At 46.2% G+C, this 16,779-nt stretch overlaps 1 long non-coding RNA gene across 5 annotated transcripts in view; it reads left to right on the top strand.

Annotated features, from left to right (window-relative positions):
• Positions 1-785: 785 nt before the first annotated feature.
• LOC127007418 (uncharacterized) overlaps positions 786-16,779 on the top strand; it is a 109,637-nt gene continuing 93,643 nt past the window's right edge. For 2 of the 5 annotated variants that reach the window (XR_007760252.1, XR_007760249.1), the window contains exons 1-2: positions 786-960; positions 10,455-10,569. This is a non-coding gene — a long non-coding RNA (uncharacterized LOC127007418). Of the gene's footprint in view, positions 961-10,454; positions 10,570-12,076; positions 12,192-13,741; positions 14,271-16,779 lie in introns of those variants that run through there. The other 3 variants (XR_007760251.1, XR_007760250.1, XR_007760253.1) reach the window with 3 other exon arrangements.

Genomic DNA, 16,779 nt, shown 5'->3' with positions numbered 1-16,779 from the left:
CTCTCTCTCTCTCTCTCTCTCTCTCTCTCTCTCTCTCCCTGAAATAAGGCGCAGGCTGGAGAAATACCGAGGAATGTTATTGTGTTATTTTCCTCCCTGTCGCATACCGGTGTGGCTGCGTGATGCAATTATAGATAAGGCACTGTTTTCCGTCTTTACTCTTTCGTCTTTACCTCCCTTCTTTATCCCTGCAACGCTTATCCTATCCCTGTTTACATTCACCCTGCCACTCTTTCTCTCTCCCCCTCTCTTTCCCTCCCACTGTTTTTCGTCTTTCCCCTTTCTTCTTTTCACCATGCAACGCTTATCCTATCCCTGTTTTCTTCCACCCTGCCACTCTGCCACTCTGCCACTCTTTCCCCTCCCCCACCTCTCTCTCTTCTCCTCCCTCTTACTCTTATTTGATTATGTTTAAAGTGAGAAAATGAAGTGGATTGGTGTGGAAGGTATAAGGAGGGAAAGGAAAAGAGGGAAACAGTAGAAGTAGGTGCCCTTTATTACCTATTCTTCTCCTTCTCATTATCTCCATTCCCTCCACTAAACAGCCTCTCTTCCTCCTCCTCCTCCTCCTCCTCTCCTCCTCTCTTCCACTCCATCCCCTTCATATGAGAGGACAAGTGAGGTATCGAGTGAGCTGAGAGGTATTTGTTGTATCACTTATTTGTCCCCGCTCGTTGGGTGCTCTCTAGTGGTGGTGGCTGAGAGAGAGAGAGAGAGAGAGAGAGAGAGAGAGAGAGAGAGACTGATGAATGAAGAATTTCTCGGCTTTACGAAGTCTTTTCAAGGGGTCGAGCCATGACTCAGAACAGACAATGATCTCCCCCCCACTCCCTCCACCACCACTACCATCAGCATCACCACCACCACCTTCTTCAACCACACCACCAGCATTTCCACCACCACTGCCAGCATCTCCACCACCACCAGCACCTCCTCGTTCTCACCATGACATGGCTGAAGGTTGGTGTGATATTACTGATTAGTGATGATAAGGGCGGTGGTTATGATAGTGATAGGGGTGAAGGTGGTGAGAGTAGTGGTGGTTTTGGTGGTGTTTGTGGTGGTGATGGTGGTAATGATGGCAGTAGAAGTGGTGGTGGTTGTGGTTGTGGTGATGGTTTTATTATCATTCTTCTTATTATTATTATTATCATTAGTTGTAGTAGTTGTAGTTGTAGTCATAGTAGTAGTAGTAGTAGTAGTAGAAGTAGTCACTATTGTTGTGTCGGTTGATAAAATTTCGTTATAACACCTAAATTCGTGTACCAGCAATTACACCCATATCACTTCATTTATCACCAGAGTTAAGGAATGGAAGCCAGATGTAGCTACGTTGAGAAACATCTATTTTTTTAACCCAAAGTATAAACGTCAAAAACATAACAACAGAAACAGCGCCCTTAAGAGCCACAATGCAATTAACTCGCAACAACCCGTAAAAATAAGCTGCTCGTTTTGCGGAGAGCTTAAAAGATCGCTTGAGTGGCTCGGCGAAGGCAACGGACGACGTGTATCTCATTATGTTTACGATGATGTGTTGTATTCCCGAGGCATTGCGAGGGAGTGGGGGGGGGGGGGGGGCCGCCGGATGAAAGATGATGAAGCAAGGCCGCTGTAGTAGTGGTAGTAGTAGTAGTAGTGGTAGTAGTAAGAGTGGTGGTAGCATTAGTATTCGCATAGTATTCGTATAGTAGAAGTAATAATAGCAGCAATAGTAGTAGTAGTAGTAGGAGGAGGAGGAAGAGGAAGAGGCAGAGGAGGATTAGGAGGAGGACGAGGAGGACGAGGACGAGGAGGACGAGGAGTAGCAGTATAGTAGTTGCAGCCGTATAAGTAAGAACATAGAAACAAACATATAAATTGCTCTCTATATAAAAAAAAGTAAGGTATTATTTGTTATTCTCCACTGAAGCTTCGTGCCGAGTGATCCAATTTTCTCTCTCGGGCTGCGAGGAAAAACATGCGTTGGCCGCGAGGTGCTAACGGCCAGTGCGACATAACCCACTTTTTCCGTCGTTGTTTTTGCTCTCACTTCGACGAGGAAATTATGCAAGAGCCAAACGTTACGTAAATTTCCCTAACATTCCTGTACAAGATTCAGGAGATGGAAGCGGACTGGGAACGTAGGAGAAGGAGGAGAAGGAAGAGGAAGAGGAAGAGGAGGGGGCATTAAGAGGTGGTGAAAGTACAACAGTGAGTGATGGAAAGGTTTAGAGGGGATTTAACAGGTGGAGGATGTGGGTACAGGAAGTGAGAGGAAGAAGGAGGAGGAGGAGAATGAAGACGAGGAGGAGGAAGAGGAGGAGGAGGAGGAGGGTATAAGATAAAGTGAGAGGAAAGAGGAGGAGAGGGAGGAGATGGAGAAGGGGTGAGGGCTGGGCGGTGTTGAAGGACTGTCAGTGAGTCCTGTGGTGGTGGTGGTGGTGCTTGAAGGCGATAGTCTGCTTCAGGAGGAGGAGGAGGAGGAGGAAGAGGAGGAGGAGGCTGGTCGCAAGGGGAGGCCTCATCGTCACCAACTCAGGGAAATGAAAAATAACACTTCATCTACATTTACAAATACCCTGTGTGTGTGTGTGTGTGTGTGTGTGTGTGTGTGTGTGTGTGTGCTGATATGGCCGTCTTCAGAAGGTTAATTGGCTTGTTAGTCCTAGATCCGGTTCGTCCTTCCGTGTTTCGCGTCCCAGGCAAGTTGAGGATGGTGCTGCTGTTGTTTCCTTCTCGTCTGTCTCAAGTACTCTCTCCCTCTCTCCCTTCTCAGTGCACCCATGCCGCTCCTTCCCCTCCCCTGCCACTAGTGTATCTTAGCTCTTCCATACCTTATATATAACCTTCCCTTCGTCAATCAGCAACTACTTTCCTATGCTGTCCCCTTTTAGATGTCCCTCCCCCTTTTGTCATCCCAATTTTATCCTTCCTTTCGTTGTTTCACCTCTTCGCTTCTCATGCTTTATATTTGCTCCATTTTCCTCTCTCGCCTTCTGCCTTCCCATCTTTATTCTTCGATTTTGTCTTCCCTACTTTATCCTTCCTTTCTTTGTTTCACCTCTCCGCTTTTCATGCTTTATCTTTGCTTCATTTTCCTCTCTCGCCTTCTGCCTTCCCATCTTTATCCTTCGCTTTGTTCCTTCACGTTTCGCCTCCTTCCTTCCCTTCTGCCTCCTTCCTCCGCCCTGCGTTTAATTGCTCCCTTGTTGCCGCTCCTCCTCCTCCTCGCTCATGCTGTTTCCCTCGCTTCTTTTTTCCTTCGCTTTCATGTGCCATTTATCTCTCCTTCATATTCCTTGTCCTTGGAGTCTCTCTGTCTGTCTGTCTGTCTGTCTTTCCAGATGTTTATTTGTCTGTGTTTGTGATAGTTTGTCTGTATGTTTGTCTTTCTCTCTGTCTGTCTCTGTCCGTCTGTTGTCTGTCTCTGGCCCACTGTCCCTGTTTGTCTCCCTTTCATTCTTTCTTTTTTCTTTTTGTTTGTTTGTTTGTTTGCCGTTTTGTCTCTCTCTCTCTCTCTCTCTCTCTCTCTCTCTCTCTCTCTCTCTCTCTCTCTCTCTCTCTCTCTCTCTCTCTCTCTCTCTCTCTCTCTCTCTCTCTCTCTCTCTCTCTCTCTCTCTCTCTCTCTCTCTCTCTCTCTCTCTCTCCATCGTTCCACCCTGCCTCTCCCTCCTTCCCTCTCCCTCCTTCTTTCCCCCCTGCCTCCCCCCCCTCCCCCTTCTCGTCTCCTCGTCACCTGTGCATACTTGCGTGTTAATCAAGAGCTTCCGCCCCTCAGGTGGGTGAGCCGCTCCCAGTCACCGTCCCTCTAGGCGCTTTGTCCCTGATCCTGCCAGGCGCATTATTAGAACCCGAGGCAGGTGACGACACGCTAAATGATCTTCCTGCCGTCACCCGCTGAGAGCATAACAAGTACGAGTGGATTACGCATATATATCATCATTTATATCCGTTTCATTTATAGGGGTAGTGATTAGCTGGCTTTTTATCTCAGTTATTTTTTTCTTGCCCTTGAGCTGCTTTCTTTACTGCAAAAAAATCACGACTAGGATGGTAGAGGTGTGGGTGTCAGTTGCTATTATGTTGGTGGATGATTCGAATGTGTGCTGTAGAACTCGAGGCAAGTCATGATACGCTAAAAAAGATCTTCCTGCCGTCACCCACCAGAGAGCAAAACAGTAGATTACGTACATATCACGACGTGGATTCTGGATGGGTATATATAGGTTTCAAGTGTTCTCTTGTTATTGGAGACTGTGAATGTGTCATCTAGCTCCTTGACTGCGGATTTCCTACAAGAAGACATCACCAAGCTACAGGAATGGAACAAAAGTGGCTGCTACAATTCAGTGAAGAAAAACTTAGTCATGCACCTTGGGAGGGCATATCCAACATACCAATATCACATGAGAAACACTGCACAATCCACCACAGAGGCCGAGAAGGACCTGGAAGTATATGTTACCAAGCTACCAGTGAAAGCCAAATCCGTGCCAATCGCAGCGGACGGGCTAGAGGACGTATGGTTCGAGTGGATCGTTCAGGGTTGTAGTAAAGCATAATCATAAAGTCTAAGGTGTTTTTCCGCCCAAGTAGAATAACACGAGGAGCCCCGAAGAAATGAGAGAGTACAAGACGTTCATTACCCGTGTTGTTGGAACGAGCGACCACGAAACGCTTCATTATTCAAGGCAATTTATATTTCACATGTTATAATTACAGTTCATAATAGCCAAGTGCCAAGATTATTGTCAACGTGGCTGTAGAATCCTCAAACATCCTTACATTTTTTCCCTTCCAGCCTCGCGGTGCCACGAAGCTACGCGAAGAATGTATATAACACCCTTCTGCATGCCATACGGACAGCGCCGGAGCTTTCACGTGCCACAATTAGTACTGGAGACGCCCGACCCTTTAAGATATGGCGAGGCCTGTACCCGACGGACTCAAGAGGGATTGGGAGGGTGTGGATCTATAGCCTCTTAGAACGATGGATTCAAGTGTGTGTGTGTGTGTGTGTGTGTGTGTGTGTGTAACTCACCACGGCCTGATCACGAGTTGGACTCGCTTTCGCCAGCAGGTACCCTTCCGACACGAGCAAGTGTAGTGCTAATTATCGTCGATCTCTGGGTACTGCCAGGACCTCACACACCACACACCCCTTGCTCAAAGGGGGACAGTAACCACTCCTAGTCAGTGGAAAGAATCCGGCCTGAGCGGGGCTCGAACCCCCGCCTGTTTGGCCGTGAAGCCTTGCAGCGCGGCGCTCTAACCGATTGAGCTACCGGACCGGTGTGTGTGTGTGGGGGGGGGGGGGGGATCAGGAAGCGTCTCGGGTCAAGCGCAGAAGGACGAGCTGCGAAGATACGAACGTGTCCAAGACTCATCCTCTCGGCCTCAACCCTCGCCTCCCTTCCCTTCTCCCTCCGCCTCCCTCTCCTCTCCTTCCCCTCTCATCCTCCTCCCAAAGCGTAACATCTCCCGGATTACCGACGCGGCCCCACGAAGACCATTTGGACACGAATTCCCGCGTTATTTGTTTACCCTTCGTGGTGCTGCGACGCTTGAGCCCCGTTTTCTTTATACCCTTCCGGCGTTTATAGGTTTTAGATGGTTTACGGTTGAGCTTGAGTATTTCATCTCAGAGGAGGGAGGGGGGTTCGAATGTTGGCCATGTCGGGAAAGGTTGTTGTTCTCCTGTTGTATGGTTGTAGGTTATGGGTTGAACGGTTGATCTATTGGAAGTGGGACGTTATTTCTTGATTAGCAATCGTGAGTGATGAGATAGTTCCAGAATCTGCCTCAGTGTGTGTGTGTGTGTGTAGAGGGAGAAGGTACATGGAGAGTCTAAGGTATCCGAAGCCGTAGTTTTCTTGTTATTTTGGGAGCTAGTGTGACGATGGGCTCAAAAGTTATGTTAATACTGGTACAAAACTTGAGCAGGAGGAGGAGGAGGAGGAGAGGGAGGAGAGGGAGAGGGAGAGAGGGAGGGGATTGTGCCCTACCTGAGAGCTCGGGTTTTGTATTATGCAGGATTTTTAAAAGTTAGAGAGAGAGAGATCGCCTTCCATATCGCCACCGTACTCACTCAAATACTGAACCAAACAACACAACATAATACAATACAACACAACACAACGCAACACGGGGTGGCCTTAGTGACCCACGAAAGAAAGATGTATTGGTGTGTGTGTGTGTGTGTGTGTGTGTGTGTGTGTGTGTGTGTGTGTATGAGCGAGGGACGGGGCACAGTATCTCGGGGTGGGTGGGGCATGGCGAGACGGGGCTATAATGTCTCATCTCAAGGCTGGCGGGGCGGAATGACGAGGAACAGTCTTCAGGGCGGGACGGAAGCAATTATGTCCCTTTGTGAAGGCAGAGCACAGCGGAAGGAGGCGGACGAAAGTGTGCTTGATAAACGTGTGTGTGTGTGTGTGTGTGTGTGTGTGTGTGTGTGTGTGTGTGTGTTTGTGTGTGTGTGTGTTATTTTATTGTCCCTGATAGCACAAGATAGATAGATAGATAGATAGATAGATAGATAGAGAGAGAGAGAGAGAGAGAGAGAGAGAAACTTTAGACGTCTTAATAACATCATCAAGTTATTCATACACACAAACATCAGACAAAGTTAAATGTTTTCCCAAGAATTAAATTGTTTGTTTCAGTTTCGCCTCGCAAGAATATAATAATTATGTTTTCTAGTACGTTTTCTTTTGAGTGTTTGGTGTTACCTGCCCGTCCCTCCCCCCCTCCTTCCTCTCTCCCCCCCCTCCCCCACCCTTCAACCACACACACACACACACATACCATCTGTTTATAAATACCTGAACCTACGCCTATCCTTTCAAGTGCATTCCTTTAGTGTTTGTTGCGTAGTAGATGTGAGTGATTTCTCTGAACATTCTTTTATTTTATCTTCTTCTTCTTCTTCTTTTTCTTCGTTTTCTTCTTTTTCTTTTTCTTTTTCTTTTCTTCTTTAAGATTCTTCTTCTTCTTCTTCTTCTTCTTCTTTAAGATTCTTCTTCTTCTTCTTCTTCTTCTTTAAGATTCTTCTTCTTCTTCTTCTTCTTCTTTAAGATTCTTCTTCTTCTTCTTCTTCTTTAAGATTCTTATTCTTATTCTTTAAGATTCTTATTCTTATTCTTTTAGATTCTTATTCTTCTTTTCAAAAATCAAAAGAGGGGAAAGAAGAAATTATGGCACCTACTTAAATCAATCCGTTCTTTTCACTGTCTTTGTAAGTGTTCATGGAGTAACACGTTCAGGAGGAAGTGAATGCAGGAGGAGAAGGAAGGGGAGTGTAAGAAAAGAAGGAGGAGGACGGGAGAGTGATGGCAAAGAGTAAAGAGAATGAGAAGCAAAGAGAAGAGAGAGAGAGAGGATCCGGGAGCAGGAAACGAGGAAGAGATGCTGGTAATGAAGAGCGAATGTGTAGAGAAGAATCATATGGTGTTGCAGAAGAGATAGATAGACAGATAGATAGAGAGAGAGATATGAAGGGGTATTATTAAACTTTTCGTCGCCCAAGAACACATATTTGACAAAGCTTTCGAATAGGTATTATGGACTTTTTCAGGAGTAGTTTGATGACCCTGGTGGTGGTAGCCTGACCCTTCCTCTGTACCATGAACGTGAAAAAATACTCATTAAAACCCGATTAATCTCCTTTTCAGCCTCTGTAAATACTTGATGTGAGAGGCCGATGCGTCTGAGAATACCAACCAGAGAGAGAGATAACTAGAAAGAGAAAGACGGAGGAAGAGGGAGGTGGTTATTAAGAGGAGAGAGGGAGACGGACATGACGGAGGAGGAGGAAGAGGAGGAGAAGAAAAGAGTCAGACACGCTCATAAGTAAGAGAAGGAAGCAAATCATATAGTCAGTAAATCCTCACTCGAGTTTTGAAGAAGGAAGTCCAACATCGCCGTGAACTGGAGAACGAAAATAGAACTGTAAAGAGAGAGATTGGAAATAAGACAAACGAAAACGGAAATATATCTGTAGAGAGAAATGAAATGGAAATGAGATAAGAAAAAACGTAAACGAAAAAATATCTATAGAGAGAGAAAAAAAGGAAATTAGAGAAGAAAAACGTAAAGGAAATTATATCTAGAGAGAGAGAGAAAAAAAGAGGAAATTAGAGAAGAAAAACGAAAAGGAAATTATATCTAGAGAGAGAGAGAAAAAAAGAGGAAATTAGAGAACAAAAACGAAAAGGAAAATATATCTATAAAGAGAGAGAAAAAGGATATTAGAGAAAAAAACGAACGAAAAAAGTAGATTGAAAGAGAAAAAAAAGGATATGATAGAAAAAACACGACTCTTTACAGGATATTGAGGTAGGAACAATAAAAGATGTGTATATAAGTCAGAAAACTCTCCTCCATAATAGATTACCTGTGGTTCCGAGAGCAATTACTACCCGAGTCTGGTATTAAACGAATGCCGAGTCGTTTTCTCATTTCCTCTCCCTTTTTACTCTCTCTCTCTCTCTCTCTCTCTCTCTCTCTCTCTCTCTCTCTCTCTCTCTCTCTCTCTCTCTCTCTCTCTCTCTCTCTCTCTCTTTCTTCACCTTACCTCTAATTACGCTGCTGGTTCCTTCCCTTCCCTTTCCCCGACGCAGCTCTTCTCAGGAGACCGAGGAAGGGAGGGGAAGAGCCTCCTCTCCTTCTCCCCCTCCTCCTCCTCCTCCTCCATTAACCATTTATATATATTTCGATGCTAGAGGGGTGTTGAGTTATCTGCTACCTCCTCCTCCTCCTCCTCCTCCTCCTTTTGTGTGATTACTTATGGCGAGGGAAAATGGAGGCTTATTGGAGAACACACACACACACACACACACACACACACACACACACACACACACACACACTTGCTTTTCCCATCTGGTCGGGATTCTCGTTTCATGGTTTTATTGTAATCCGGACAAGAGCTTAAAGATAATCCTCCCGTGTACTCATAGCTTTATAGAGCCCCCCTTTCTCTCTCTCTCTCTCTCTCTCTCTCTCTCTCTCTCTCTCTCTCTCTCTCTCTCTCTCTCTCTCTCTCTCTCTCTCTCTCTCTCTCTCTCTCTCTCTCTCTCTCTCTCTCTCTCTCTCTCTCTCTCTCTCTCTCTCTCTCTCTCTCTCTCTCTCTCTCTCTCTCTCTCTCTCTCTCTCTCTCTCTCTCTCTCTCTCTCTCTCTCTCTCTCTCTCTCTCTCTCTCTCTCTCTCTCTCTCTCTCTCTCTCTCTCTCTCTCTGGGAATAGCTGGAAAAGTGTTGAACTGGATCAGGGCATGTGTCAGCTGCAGGAAGTAAAGTGCAAAATCGACTATAAAAAAAATCTGACTGGCTGCGTGACGAGCGGGGTCCCACAGGTTTCGGCATTGACGCCACTCATGTTTACCGTTAATATAATTGTTCTGGATTGGGGTATAAATAGTGATATTAACAAATACGCGGATGATGTGAAGGTCAGCTGACTTATCGAAACGGGGAAACGATTAAGCTTTACCTATAAATGAAATACATTGAAAAGTGGGATGCCGATAAGGTTTTGGTAGTGTGGACACGTGTATATATATTATAAAAATCCGATTCAGAGAAGTTATAGGCAAAAACAGTTTATTGATAGAATGGTGGACGAGTAAAACAGGCTTGGCAGTCATGTGGTGAGTGCGTGCAAGGGAGTTAGACAGATTCATGGATAGGAGGATAGGTTGTGGTAGGTGGTGGTGGTGTCTACAGGAGCTATCCCGTGCAGGCAAACTGGTCTCTTGCAAACATTCTCTCTCTCTCTCTCTCTCTCTCTCTCTCTCTCTCTCTCTCTCTCTCTCTCTCTCTCTCTCTCTCTCTCTCTCTCTCTCTCTCTCTCTCTCTCTCTCTCTCTCTCTCTCTCTCTCTCTCTCTCTCTCTCTCTCTCTCTCTCTCCCCAAACAGTACATCTTTCCTCCCCCGCCGTGCCCCCTCGTCCCCCCGCCCCGCCCCGCCTCGCATAACTACATATTTGTGCCGCCAGCCGCCATAAGCCTGCCTGATAACTTTCTGATGGCACGATAATTTTTCCACAGACTTTCAAGGAATATTCACGAGGCCCACGTGACCTTGAGCAGGTGTTTAGTGGACGGCGGTAGAGGAAGGGGAGATGGAGGAGGACAAGAAGGAGGAGAGGGAAGAGGAAGAGGAAGTAGAAGCCTGGGAGGAGGAAGGGTGGGAGTCTAAGTAGGTCAAGGTGAAGCGAAAGAGGTTTAAATCTGAATACGACATGGTGTGCGTCTTTTCGAACCTTCCTCATCCGCACCAACAAGGAGAATAATAAATCATGCATGTGAATATCTGTTTGAAAACGTAACATTCTTTTTCTATTCTAGTGGAAGACTGGAATATATTGTTTTGTGCGGGAGGTCACACACCTGCGAGAGATTTGTTTAATACCCGTGCCTGCAGGTGTATCATGTGACAGTAAGTAAAACTGATGTATGATTTCGTTGCTCAGGTGGTAAGACGACGAAGCATGCAACGACGAAGCTACAGGGAGGACGTGAACGTGTTTATGTGTGATGGAGGTGAGAGAAAGAGCTCGTCCCTTCATCCACTTCAGTTATTGGCCGGTAAGTCGCCGTAGCCAGCGTTGTGTGTGTTGTCTTTCCTTGTGGTTCCTCCTTTTGTGTGGCTTTGTATTCCAGCTGAGAGCAGGGCGACGCGGGACTCTTCCTCGTGTACTTGTTATTAGCGGAGTGGCTGTTTGGTATTGGGGGAATAGAGGTTGTGTCTCCCCGGCCGGCTGTTTCATTGCCACAGAAAAGAGAATGAAGGTAGATAAAATTGTAACCAAGTTTATTATTATTTTTATTGTTATTGTTATTGTTATTATTATTATTATTGTTATTATTATTATTATCATTAGCAGTAGTACCACCACATTACTAAACTACCTACCACACTACATCACTATCATCATTTTTGCCACTATTATAAATTCTACAACTATTTCCACTACTACTACTACTACTACTACTACTACTACTAACACCAGCCACATCATCATTAATAACAATAATACCAGGAGTAACAGTAACGAAGTCGCCCGCCGCTCCATCGCCCCAGGTCACCTCGTAATGCATGGAGGAGGAGACACGGTGAATACAAAGCAAATTAACGTTGTAGACTAATTATATACCACGGATGATTTGCGCGCAGATATTTAATTAAGCTCTGTATAATTCACGTATTAATGCGGCACGGATGGACGCCCTGCTCACGGATCTGCTCCCCACCAGCACACGAACACTGCCTTGCCTTGCCTTGCCTTGCCTTGCCTTGCCCGCGCCCGACATTCAGCGCCATACTATCAAACATTTCGTCCCCCCAAGCACACACGTTTAACAAGCCCTTCGTAGGAGTTGTGGGGCTTCCATGGGGAGTATTATGACCCTGGTGGTAGTTTGGTAAAGTTTCTGTACCCTGAATGTGAAAAACACTCATTAGAACGCATATAACCATTTTTTTGGCCGGTATAAATAACTGCTATGAGAGTCGGAAGTGTCTATAAGAAAGAATACGAACCTTATTCTGCATGGACCTCAGCGTGACTGTTGGCGGGATTAGAAAATGTTTGACTCTAACAGTTGACGGAAAGCGGGGAACGTGTGAGAGACAGATAGATAGACAGAGGCAAATAGATAGACAGCGACATAGAGATAGAGATATAGAGAGATGATAGTTGATATGACGCGAGTTTAGTGGACGGCGGTAGAGGAAGGGGAGATGGAGGAGGACAAGAAGGAGGAGAGGGAAGAGGAAGAGGAAGTAGAAGCCTGGGAGGAGGAAGGGTGGGAGTCTAAGTAGGTCAAGGTGAAGCGAAAGAGGTTTAAATCTGAATACGACATGGTGTGCGTCTTTTCGAACCTTCCTCATCCGCACCAACAAGGAGAATAATAAATCATGCATGTGAATATCTGTTTGAAAACGTAACATTCTTTTTCTGTTCTAGTGGAAGACTGGAATCTATTGTTTTGTGCGGGAGGTCACACACCTGCGAGAGATTTGTTTAATACCCGTGCCTGCAGGTGTATCATGTGACAGTAAGTAAAACTGATGTATGATTTCGTTGCTCAGGTGGTAAGACGACGAAGCATGCAACGACGAAGCTACAGGGAGGACGTGAACGTGTTTATGTGTGATGGAGGTGAGAGAAAGAGCTCGTCCCTTCATCCACTTCAGTTATTGGCCGGTAAGTCGCCGTAGCCAGCGTTGTGTGTGTTGTCTTTCCTTGTGGTTCCTCCTTTTGTGTGGCTTTGTATTCCAGCCGAGAGCAGGGCGACGCGGGACTCTTCCTCGTGTACTTGTTATTAGCGGAGTGGCTGTTTGGTATTGGGGGAATAGAGGTTGTGTCTCCCCGGCCGGCTGTTTCATTGCCACAGAAAAGAGAATGAAGGTAGATAAAATTGTAACCAAGTTTATTATTATTTTTATTGTTATTGTTATTGTTATTATTATTATTATTATTATTATTATTATTATATGTATTATTTACCACCACATTACTAAACTACCTACCACACTACATCACTATCATCATTTTTGCCACTATTATAAATTCTACAACTATTTCCACTACTACTACTACTACTACTACTACTACTACTACTACTACTACTACTACTACTAATAATAATAATAATAATAATAATAACAACAACACCAGGCACATCATCATTAATAACAATAATACCAGGAGTAACAGTAACGAAGTCGCCCGCCGCTCCATCGCCCCAGGTCACCTCGTAATGCATGGAGGAGGAGACACGGTGAATACAAAGCAAATTAACGTTGTAGACTAATTATATACCACGGATGATTTGCGCGCAGATATTTAATTAAGCTCTGTATAATTCACGTATTAATGCGGCACGGATGGACGCCCTGCTCACGGATCTGCTCCCCACCAGCACACGAACACTGCCTTGCCTTGCCTTGCCCGCGCCCGACATTCAGCGCCATACTATCAAACATTTCGTCCCCCCAAGCACACACGTTTAACAAGCCCTTCGTAGGAGTTGTGGGGCTTCCATGGGGAGTATTATGACCCTGGTGGTAGTTTGGCAAAGTTTCTGTACCCTGAATGTGAAAAACACTCGTTAGAACGCATATAACCATTTTTTTGGCCGGTATAAATAACTGCTATGAGAGTCGGAAGTGTCTATAAGAAAGAATACGAACCTTATTCTACATGGACCTCAGCGTGACTGTTGGCGGGATTAGAAAATGTTTGACTCTCTAACAGTTGACGGAAAGCGGGGAACGTGTGAGAGACAGATAGATAGACAGCGACACAGAGATAGAGATATAGAGAGATGATAGTTGATATGACGCAGTACCTACGTGACACAATTAGTATTCCCGGTGAGAGCGGATGGAGCTGCGGAGGTAACTAGGCTAGAGGCAGAGGAAGGGGCGCAGCGGGAGGGCAGAGGAGGACGGGGGCGGGGAAGGCGGCGGAGGATGGAGTAGGCGAGATGCCGGAGGATAGCGGCTGAAGCAGGAAATGATGAAACAAGACACGAAGCGAATGAGAGTGAGGCGGATCTTTGTAGGCTTCAGAGAGAGAGAGAAAGAAAGATAGATTGATAGATAGAGAGAGAGAGAGAGAGAGAGAGAGAGAGAGAGAGAGAGAGAGAGAGAGAGAGAGAGAGAGAGAGAGAGAGAGAGAGAGAGAGAGAGAGAGAGAGAGAGAGAGAGAACGTTATACCATATCAGCATTTCTTTTGATATCGTCGTCAGGCACAAGTGTTTTGGCGCCGTAACCCTCGCGTCAAGTGCATGCCTACCTGCTGCCTGCCTGCTGCCCCAAGGAAACACTCGCTCTGCTGGAACTGCCTCGCCTGCTGAACCTTATTATACCTTAAGGCAACTATCTTCAAAGGGCACAAAGGAGAGTAATCGGATTTTCATGAGTGTTTTTCACGTTCATGGTACAGAAGACAGGTCAAAATATCAAGAAGAGTGTATCAAAAAAAACTCTCCACCCGAAATTGACCTCTCTTTTGGCCACTTTACTTTTGTCTATTATGGGAGCGGTGAGTAGCGGGCTTTTTTTTATTTTACACTTTTTGTTGCCCTTGAGCCGTCTCCTTTGTTATTAAAAAAAGCTAAAAAAAATTACCCTTGGAAATACGCACAACCTCTACAAAGCCTTTATTAAACGTTGGTGTGGAAGCCCCGAAACATTTGAGAATATGGTCCAAGGCTCAACGTCGTCATGGTCTAGTTTTCTCTGCCTTTAAACGTTTAGGATCAGCTCGCCCCTACCCTCGCCCCTTCCCTTGCTCGCCTTTCTTATCTAATCTTTGTTGTTAATACACTGAGGGGTCGCCGCCCAGCCTGACCCTTTCCGCTTAATATGCAAATAGTTTCCTTGTTGATTATAGACATAGTACACGATCATACATGGCTGGCGGGCTCTCTGATAATACGAGGTGCATCTCTCTCTCTCTCTCTCTCTCTCTCTCTCTCTCTCTCTCTCTCTCTCTCTCTCTCTCTCTCTGGCTCTGTGGGTGGCGTGCGTCAGTTGTTCAGGTTCTCCGGCCATCTTGCTTCCTCTAAGTCCTACAACTCGTAATTACCAGCCAAATGTACACTCGTCTGTTGAGTGGTTTTCTTTCCTCTCTCTCTTTCCCAACTTTTGGATTGGCATGTAACACGTACGTCAAAATGTTGCCTGATCATAGTGATGGGCAGATCGAACCGGCCATCTCCGCCCTTCCTTTCATGAAAAAACACGTTGATGGAGCGTTGGTGCCTCCGCGGACAGTTCGTTTATTAGAGCCGCGGTAATGCCGGTGTGTTGGAGGCGCTTGGGCGGGCACACACGCTCTCGTGGCAGGTTAATCTTCCAGAGGCTGATGGAATGGAGTTTCGTCGCCGAGGAAACATGTCTCGGCCTCACGTGTGTGTTGTGGAAGTGATTGATTCCAATGTATTCTTACATGGAACGGAAAATCCAATCTCCTTCAGAAGAGGTAAGACTTTGAGTGCTCATGGGGGTTGAAAAGTGTTGCTTTCCCCTCGATATAGTTTTAAAAGTTATGAAATAATAGTGCTTGTTTATTTTTTTGTGTATGTGTATGTATGTTTTTTTGTGTACGTGTTATTCGCCTAAGGTTTGATCACGTTCTGGACTCACTTGTGGCTGATTTAGCTAATCTCTGGGTACAGCTGGGACTCCCCCCCCCTGTCCTCTTAACTCAGGGGGGGAGGGCAGTAGCCGCTCCCTCTCAGCGAAAAGCTTTTCTGGTCTTGAGCGCGGTGCAAATCTCAGCTTCTCGGTGTCGTGTTCCTGGCTGTTCCCCTGTTCCTAGCTGTCCTCCCGCGATCTGCGCATGCTCAGAAGCGAATGTAAACAGTCAAAGACTTGTTGATAAACAGAGCTGTTCTCACGCATCTTCCGACAGCATGGTATTGCTCACTTCGCTTGCCCCTCATGAACCTATGATACCCTTTAGCCCCCCAAAAAATTCTGCCAAAATTGACGGGCCTGCATATGCATACTTCAAAACAGTTTTGTTCCGAAAATAGCAAGATGCTATATCCCCGTAAATTTACCCCTGAATCACTGCATGAAGGCTATTTATTGGCCCTTCATTTAATACAAAACAGAACGCTGTACTGGATTCATTGATGTTTTTCCTATGGAAGAATAAAACAATATTCCCTCCCGTGCTGCAAAACACTGGGGGGGGGGGTCATCCATGCACACGCAACCAGCTGCGTACACGGATCCTTGTTCATAGCAATTTGTCTTTTGTTTGTAAACAAAGGGGGGACAGCTAGGAACAGGGGGGCAGCCAGAAACACGACAACGGGCGACAGGCTGATCACGGGGTTCTCTGTGCCATGGTATGAATGTTATGCGTGTGTGTGTGTGTGTGTGTTTCGTTCACAGAATCAGGTCTGTACGCGTTATCTGAAGTCCGTTTATTCAGAAGCATAATTTTTTTACACACACACACACACACACACACACACACACACACACACACACGGTATCCGGGCCAGCAGAATCATTCAGCTTGTAAGCAAGCGAGTGGTCTGCCTTTTGCCGGCCGGCGGCGGCGTGCGGCAAGGTCACTCGTGGGCGCCGGACGTGTGAGCCGTGCATGCAGACGCCTGGAGGCTGTGGACGGGTCTGGTGGCGGCAGGTAATGTTCCTGGATAGGCTCAGAGCCGGTGGATGCTGGAAAGGACTGAGGAAAAAATGTGTTCCTGCTTCTGCTGAGTCTGATGCTGTTGGAGGTGCCGATGTTATTGCTAGCGATGGTGTTAATGGTGACCGTAAGAGACTCTTGCTGTCATTCTTATTCTATGCCTTCCACAGCTCATCTATCTTGATTCCATGTCTTGTTCCGTACTTGATAATTCCTTACCCTGTGTGGAGCTTCTCAACCCTCTCCTTCACGAGCCAACTTCTGCCCTGCAAACACCGCGTCGCTGCCGTGAATCTCGCCCGCCACGTGCCGCCGCTAAACGCAGGGCCGGGGGTGCGGCGGCACCTCATTCAGGCGGTGACACGGCTTCTGGACTGACATTTCATTTTTGTTAGTCGTTCCGCCAGTCAGGCAGGGAATTGCCTTGCTCTCAGCTCATTCCGCCGCGTGACGTGCGGATCGGCGCTGAAGCTCCGCGATCGATGCGTTATTTCACGGCTACTCAGGCTGATTTTCGTCCATTTTTCACATTAACGACAACTAGCGTTTCTATAAATGATGGAGATCGGATTAAAGACAGTAAGGCCTAATTATGCATATTTCACTTTGATTTAG

Source organism: Eriocheir sinensis, chromosome 35 (genome assembly GCF_024679095.1).
Source record: "Eriocheir sinensis breed Jianghai 21 chromosome 35, ASM2467909v1, whole genome shotgun sequence".
In the NCBI taxonomy this organism is placed as follows: domain Eukaryota; kingdom Metazoa; phylum Arthropoda; class Malacostraca; order Decapoda; family Varunidae; genus Eriocheir; species Eriocheir sinensis.
Note: the sequence above shows the minus strand (reverse complement) of the source record. Positions and strands in the feature narration are given on the sequence as shown.